Below are 7,800 nucleotides of genomic sequence, written 5' to 3'. Positions count from 1 at the left end.
ACACTTGCTGCAGGCAGGTGGAAAAGGTAGACAACACATTAAATACTGGAGACGGGCGCTCCCTGGAGGCAACTTACTCCTAACACAATACAAATACAAATGTACGAACCTGTTATTGGATCAAAGATAATGTTTGAGAGAAAAGTTGTAACTTTATGTACTATTCTACAGTGGCCGTGATGCTCTATAGACACTTCTTATGATTATCATTATTATTATTATTATTATGGATCCTCTTTAATTTCATTTGTTGATTTTATTATTTTTTTATTCTTTTTATTTATTATTCTGTTTCAATAAATTCAAAGTTGTGTCACAGTCAATAGCTTCAACTACAAAGCTACATACAGTGTAAGCTACATTGTTGTGGTGATGTATTGGCATATACATTTACAAATATATATATAAATAATTGATGACATCTCTGGAAGAACACTTATTTTTATCTGTCAAGATGCAACTCCTGACTATTTGTGTTCTTTTATTTTGCAATCAGGGTAAGTTTCATTTTTTTCATCACCATCCAGCTGGATGCAGCAAAATTCCAGAATATCTGGTATTCAAAGTGACACCAGAGGACGTTTCAGTATTTACCGCTAGATGTCTCTCATGGTCAGCTGATTTCCTCTCAATGTGAGTGAAGCTTCTTAGCCTTCTTAGCCTTTGAGACAAAAAAAATCAACATATACATGCATATGCATGACATATTTATAAATGTAAATCCCCTCTATGCCTTGCTGCTTTTCATGTTTCCATGTGCATTTTTTATATTTCTTTTAATATTTTATGACAGGCTGACATAATCAGTGCCAGGACATAGACTCACATAGGCTCTGCACATTTTTTAAGTATGTGGACATCATGTTGCCCGCAAACAAAACAATGGCAAATCTCACAAGTGTCAACTGAGAAAGCAAACATGACGATTCTTTGCTCTGTAAATGTCACTTGATGTTAAAACTTTGAATAGCTCCCTGCAGCAATGGGGAGCAACAGAAGAGGCTGAATGTAAAATAAGATTGTGCCCTCAGGCTCTGAATACATATCACTGCTTTCACCCCTCAAAACACTGTAAGGTGACACATACAACGTAATTAGTCTCCAAAGCCACTTTGTGAGTGGTTTTCAATCTTTTTCTCTTTTCCCCTTCATCTCCTGCATCATGACCATCCTGACAACCTCCCTCTGAGTTATGTTTCTATAAGGACTTTAATGCTGAATAAAGCACTTATGACACGTCTCTCAGATTTCTGAAGGGAAAAACTTAGTGTCTTGTTTTTATTAACAGATATGAAGAAGTAATACATTTCTGTTGCACTTACAATTTATAGACCTTCAGACCTTAAGCTCAGTATATTTCAGAGACCTTATTCCTGTATGAGTGATTACGTGGGCTCAGCTAATCATGATGTCTGTCATTGTCAAACAACCTAAAAAAAGATTGTATTGGCACTCGCTCAAGGCCAAGAAGCGACGGAGAGAGAAAAAAATATATAATATGTTGAAGCGCAAAATAAAATATGTAAAATTGCCTTTAGAGACACACATGATGGTATATGCCACAGTGATGCGGCACAGTCTCAGTGCTAAATACAGAGAAGTAATTAAATCAAAACATATAACATCCACATCTGTACAACATGTCAGAGCTGTTTAGCACCTCTCGTTCTTTGTGTCTGCTGCACATGCTCTCTCACGTACAGCTTCCCATCCATTGTGCCAGAATAGTTAAGTGCAACAAGACATTCAGAAGACAGCCTGCTTATGCCGTGCCAGCAAGGCCACCTCCATTTCAGACATGCCCTATTTTATTCCCAGCAGTTCTTCACTGAAACCGTGGGTCGACAATGGACGTGGCTTAAGAATTTGCTTTTTCGCCCTTGAAGACAGTTCACAATTTTACAGCCTAACAAGTTTAATCCACAGTGGCTGTGTGAAAGAATAATATGGAAACATCTTGGTTTTAATACAGCATTAACTCTCATTCTTAAAAACCTTTATTGACGTCAGTTATACTGCTCCTAAAATAGTGCAAGGAGAGAGTACAACCAAGGAAGATAAAGATACAAAACTCCTCATTATACTCACACGTTTTGACCAACACCAGGGCTTAGAGTGCAAGACTGTTATTTCCTGACTGAGCTGCAATGCTGGAGCTCATTAGTTTCACCAAGCAAGATCATAAATCTACCTTAATCTAATGGGCAAACTGAGAACCTAAAGCTAAACAACTAATTCTTGTGCACAATATCATTTTGAAGCAACCGCTTAACCAGAAGAAGTCTGAAAAAGCTCCACAGCCTCCCGTGCAAAGTTGTGGTTCATTAGAACAACTACACAGGGTGTAAGACAGATAGTGAACCCAACAGCACATTTTGCTAAAAAAAACAGCATGTACTGAAGGGCTTAAGTGGCACATTGGCTTCAGAATATCCATTACATGAGCAGCCTTCTTCAGCCTCACAGTGTTTGTGATACAAAGCTTCAGTAAACACAGGGTGCAGCGGTGAGCTTCGACAGTCCCATCGTAATGAACGCAGAAAATGGAACTTTAGCACTGCACCAAACTATACCCAGAGATATTTTCCAGTTGAGGCAGGTAGGTCTCACATTAAAGTGAAATTGAATAGACAATGTGCTGGTGCCTGAAGGAGGTTGGAAGAAAAAAAAAGAATCATGTAAAAAAAAAAAAGTTCTAAATGAATAAATTCACAGGGGTCACACCTATTTCACTCTGGAACTAAACTTTATTTTTAAAGGTTTGCAAATAGACAAAGTGCATTGTGTCACTCCTTAGTGGTAAAAGCATATTTCTAAATTCATTCTTATTCCAAAGTGATACGAACAAAGGTCTGAATTTTTATTCTTATGAGGAGAAACTACTGCTTCACTAAACAGCTGAGTCATCTTTGAGGTGTTCTTCCACATTATATTGACTAAGGCAGCGGTGATTTGATGTATGAGATGCTTACAAAGAGCGAATGACTAGCAGGAAGATGCTTGTAACAGTTGCAAATCACACACTATACTACTGCCATTTTATTTTCCACCCATGTCCCATTACAACTTGTTTAAAGCTGAGTTGGATTTAAAAACTAATCTTGCAGGACTAGGTCTGTGTTGACCTAATAAATAGGTAAAATAAATCAGTAAAGCACTATTGGTGCTAGAGGTGGAAATAATTTCACTGACTTCAAATGACTTTACCGTATCTCACAATCCGGAATCATGCAAACACTAACACGCACACTCACACACAAACACACACACACACACACACACTACCAGAAGTAAACAAGCCTGGGCACCTGAGGGTACACAGCAGAGAGTGTTTGCTCCTGATGATATTGCGGTCAGCAATGTGTGAAAATTTAATAACATAGTTGAAGTCAGGAGCCATATCTCACTGGATCAGTCGTGTTGGGTAAAACAGAGGTCCCCTGCTGTGTATGAGCTTTCCATGCTCCACTGACACCACAAAACACTTACAAACCATGATCCCTGTCTCAACAATAACTGGTCTCTTTATCCATCATAGGTCTGTATGCTTTTGTTAGAGATCACTGAACATTTAGATTTTTCTGATTGAAATAAAAAAAAAAGAGAGAGAGTTCTAGTGCGTTTTGAACTGGTACTGGGAATCTGCATGAAATTTGTTTGTTTATGTAACTGCAATCAGTAAATGTCATGGAGGAAATGCACTGATTAATGTTGAATATTCGTAAACAAGGTGACAGTCCCCTTTGAGTCGGGGACAAATGTAACACCTTTTCATGACCTTCTTTGACTAATCAGTGTAATTCGGAAAATGCCACAGATCACAAATGAACTTCTTTCCCCTGACGAGACACATGGAGACATGTGTCTGAGTTTAATGCTCCACACAGTTGCCTCGAGCCTCACGCAGGGGCTAGGTTCCCATTTAAGGTGGTAAACAGTTACTATTTTGAAACTCACCTTCATGCCTGGTGGCAGTATAGGCATTAACACAAACACTGATCCCATAATCATCGTGTTTATGCAAAACTCCTCGTGGAATCCAGACGTTTTTCATCACACCAAACATCTCAAAGCTGCAAAAGCTCGTAACTCGGCACTGAGACATCTCGCCCACGAATCTCATCTGAATGAGACAAGAGCTGTCATTTTTAGCTACAAAGCTCTGCGCTCTGAGACCTTGATTCAGTGTGCACTCAGATACACAAACACACTCACACACATGCACTAATTGCTGTCTCTGTCATCACGGTGCCTTGCCTAAATACTCTAGGTTTCTGTCTGGGTTAATTACACCCTCTAATCCCCTCAGAATCTACAGATCCAATCTTCTATATCACAGACAAGAGAAGCTTTGCTCTGTTTGTGTTTTATTAGCAACCTTTCATTACATATGTTACATTTTTCTTATCTGCAAATACAGGGCATAGGTGGAGAGACGGAGAGACGAACTGAGACAGTTTACAATTCAAACAACTCTCGAATCTATACCATTTGTATAAAACACTCAGGTGGTATCATAATCCCTGGGGGCATCTGTTAAGTACAGATGACTTATAGCTGCATGTCTTGCTGGGGTGTAACCTGTGCTATAAGAAAACCTGAGCAAGGAAATAGAGAGGAAGGTATAGGATGTTTATAGCTGTGAGACTTCTTTCTTTCTTTTTTCTTTTTTATTTTTTTTGTGTGTGTGCCTGTGCATTTTTCTGTAGCTGATTAAACATGGACGTGTAACTCATCCTTGAGAGGCTCTGTATTTACAAAGCCTTTGAAATGCTCCTCAGAGGGCACTGGTTAGCACTGTGGAAAGGCAGGGGAAATAATACAATATCCTCCAGCCCTTGGAGCATAATGCTATTTGGCTATGATCCACAAATGCCCTGAGAACATATGAAAGACATGATATGGTTTCTAAAATAAGTTATAATGGATAAAGTGTTTCCATCTCTTAGGCAAGAGAAGCACAGTCAGCAGCTAAAACAAGGAGAAACCTGTGCTAAGATAAGCTAAATGGCCTCATGTTTTATGTACATTAGACTAAATCTTTACGTAAGACCAATTTTAAAAACTTGCCTTTTTACTAAATTGTCAAGCTGCGTCTTTTAATGTGGGATTATGGCTTTTGACTCTTATTCTAGCTGAGTCAGACCAATAAAACAACTCCCAACCATCCATAGTATTTCTGCACTAACCTATCTTCGCTCCACTTGTCCATAGACATATTGAGCATATTCGTTTAGAGTTGAAAACATTATTAGTGAGAAAAAGGATGGCTTTAGTTGTCTGTAGCCTGTAAGGAATGGCTTGTGTATTGCATGCTTGCTATCAATTATGCAAAATATACCGCTGGTAATAGGAACAACCTTGAAACTCTTGCAGGGCTTTGGCGCAATGAGTCAGTCTGAAGCCTTGTTGTGATCAATCATGGCCACTGTAACTCAGGTGAATGATGTGCTCCTTGGCAAAAACCAAGGCTGGGGCAGACAGGCATCTGCCTCTAAATCTTCTCCAACTGTGCATGGAAGTGACATTCCACTGTCTTCTTGACAAAATATATAGCAGCTTGATTAACATCTGCTATTCATGATGCTATTTAACATTTAGCATAACAAGGGCTGAAAATTCAACAAAGTATTCAGTTCTTCTTTAATTCAAGACACTCCTTTGTGAACTATGTATTTTAGTTTGCAAAGCATGATATTTGCAAAAAAACTGTCACTACTGTGTACATATCTGTGCACGGCTCAAAGTCTATTTGAACAAATACAGGGTTGTGGTGTTTTGGAAAACCTCACAGTTTGAAAATGTCTCAACAATGGACACACAAATCATTGACCAGTCCAATTCATCCCACCAATAACAAGGGTGCGCTGTGTTCAAACAGCATGCACACACATTGTCCAGGTAAAATATTTACATGTGCATGAAGACACTGTGGTCTGTAGGTGCTAAGATTTTACCCAGCATCCCCTCAGCCACGTGGAGTTCGCAGGAGGAACCTGTGGGAAACATGAGGATACTGACCCTGACAGCCAGGCTCCCTCTCTCTTATTGTGTCATAACCATTCCTCTCACACTACTCACAGACACACAGATGCGTATTTTTCATGCTCTCTGTTACTCTGTTGATTCCATGCTCTCTCTGTGTCAAAAGACATGCAGCTGAAATGAAAAAAAGTTATTTTTTTACTATTCATTGAGAAATTCTCCATTTTCATCACCTGTAGCCTCTGGTCTGTTTGGCCTGTGTGTAAAATAATAAACTATGGTTTGCAGCTCAAGCCAAAGATGGATGGGCTAACTGTCAGTCAGCAGGAACAGGAAGTTCAAATTCATAAATAGTAAGCAGCCACACTCTATAAATAGGCACTGCATGGATTTATGTCCACACAGAAACACAAACACACACACATCAAAAAAAAAAAAAAAAAAATGGTTTCATGTCCTCAGATCCCTGTCCTGATGAAAGTCACATGATTTTGTAATGTCAGTGGTGAGTGGGGCTTAATCACACGAGCCAGAGAGAATTGGTTGAAGGGAGGATGGGTTCATCTCATGGGTAGAAAATGTTGGCTGGTGGTGATTTTGTTAGCAGCGGTGGAATGATCTAGATAATACACTTATCCATGGCCCCTCTGGGGGAAGGCAAGCCACCAACATCTGATTAGATTCCACAAAGATAAAAGGATCGTGAAGAGGCACATGCCTAGTTTATCACTAGGTGACTTTGGAAATCTACCTCATGAATCAACATCACGTAATAAAGTGATGACTTACTGTGTATAATCTATAGTGAAGAAGCACTGATTTGTTTATCACACTTGTGAGGTGAGTTTTATTTTCAAACCTGCTCAAATCATATCACATCATCGCCATCATTTTTTCACTGGAACAAGTATGACACTGGTTGCCTCTCTGCTTTAGATAGTAGATTTGTAGGTAGTAGGAATAGTTGCAATAGATCTAGTAGCTCCAGTACTCCTGAATTAGAAATAATAATAATAATAATAAGTCTCTAAAGCCCATTAATTCATGTGTGTAAAGACCTTGAATGGCCTTAAAAGTGACAGTTGACCCCATAGTCACATATTTCATTGTAAAATTTACCACAAAGGCCATTTTACAAAAACTTGTTTATTTGTTGCAGAGCACAACAGATGTTTTGGAGAATACAGAACAGAAGCACAATGAGAGATTTGTAGCTGTAGCACTTGACGGCTTGCTCCAAGACAAACTAAACAAGGAGAGTGATTTTAAATTTGCAGTCCACACAGGTGCTAGAAAGGATGATTTAAAGAGATTGTGAGAGAGATTTAGGCTCCTGCTTTTGCAGCCGGAAAATTGTATATTTCAGCCTGTCTTACAGATTTATTGTTGAATTTTTCTTTGCAGATATCCTGGATGTTGTTATTAATGCAAATAGTCTCTGTAGGAATACACTGCAGTAGATCATGTTCAGGATTGAGAAAAAAGTGTGAGATTAGTCAAGACATTAAGAATAGACTGGGAATGGAGTTTTGTAAGCTGAGCATGAAGAACTGTCAGATTTATGAGTATCTACTATGTTTTAAAACACTGTGTACTGCTTAAAAGAATAAAGATGAATGAATATCTTCGTTTAGCATCTACAATCTCTTTGATCTTCAGAGAGGTGCTTTTTCAAACTGTCATACTGCAGCTCTTTCCTCTCCTGTGCTGATTAATTTGTTCATCCCTCCCTCATGTCATCTCTGTCTTGACTCTTTATATTCTCATTCCCTGACAAAAGTGAGAGTAAAGGTGCTTAAACCCCTAAAGATAAAC

This window comes from Channa argus, chromosome 15 (assembly GCF_033026475.1).
Source record: "Channa argus isolate prfri chromosome 15, Channa argus male v1.0, whole genome shotgun sequence".
NCBI classification, from domain to species: Eukaryota; Metazoa; Chordata; class Actinopteri; order Anabantiformes; family Channidae; genus Channa; species Channa argus.
Note: the sequence above shows the minus strand (reverse complement) of the source record.